Below are 1,071 nucleotides of genomic sequence, written 5' to 3'. Positions count from 1 at the left end.
GGGGGGGGTGGGGGGGGGGCCAAGGGTAGGGGCTGTTCACCAACGAACTTTCCAAAATGTGAAGTTTCTTTTTTGAAATATTTTCAAGCTTCTAGCAAAAGTGCAAGAATACTATAAAGAGCTCTCACATACTCTTTACCCAGATTCTCCAAAATTGCTATCTCTAATCTAGCAATCATGTGTCTATCCATCATCTATCTAGCTATATAACATCTATCTAGCTACTCATCCATTGTCTATCGCCCATCTATGAACCCTCCATCTATCATCGTCCTGGCATCCACTGTCTATTATCTATTAATCTATCCGTCGTCCGTCATTCCATTGTCTGTCTTTCTATCTCTCTCTCACCTGTGAATAATCTATCTATCCGTTATCCATCCGTCAACCCACTGTCTGTCTCTCTATCATCTGTCTGTCTGTGTATCCACCATCATCCATCCATCCATCCATCCATCTCCCATCATCCATCCATCCATCCATCCATCCATTATCTATCAGCTATCTATGAACCCTATCAATCTATCATCACCTATCGTCTTCCACGCATCCGCTTATCCTTATATCCACTGCCCGTCTGTCTGTCCATCCATCCATTCATATCTATCACCTTCTTTCTGAGCTTTCTTGAGAGTGACCTGCAGGCATCAAGCCTCTACACCCCTAAAATACTCCAACGCCCACTTCTCCAGACACGGGCTTTCGCCTGCATGGACCCGGCACCGTCACCCATGTCAGAAACCCTTCCCCCTGACACACTCTTACTGGTCTACAGAGCGTGTCCATGTATGCCCATGGTCCCAGTGAAGCTCGCCAGAGTGAGGTTGCTTTTGCTGCTCCCAGCTCTGGCCCAGGACCCCACATGGCCACCGGCCGTCCTGGCTCCTCAGTTCCCGTTCATCTGGGCCAGTCACTCAGGCCTTCCTTGCCTTTATGACATTGACTTTTTGAAAAAGTTGAGTAAAACTTAGGTAACATGCAATTCACCATTTCAAGTGTCCAACTCAGCAGCCTTAGTGCATTCGCCAGATTGGGCCACCACAACCTCTATTTCTTTTTTTTTTTTTTTTT

Source organism: Carlito syrichta, unplaced genomic scaffold, assembly GCF_000164805.1.
Source record: "Carlito syrichta isolate Samal-C Ts95f unplaced genomic scaffold, Tarsius_syrichta-2.0.1 Scaffold288135, whole genome shotgun sequence".
Classification (NCBI taxonomy): domain Eukaryota; kingdom Metazoa; phylum Chordata; class Mammalia; order Primates; family Tarsiidae; genus Carlito; species Carlito syrichta.
This window is presented reverse-complemented; position numbering follows the sequence as displayed.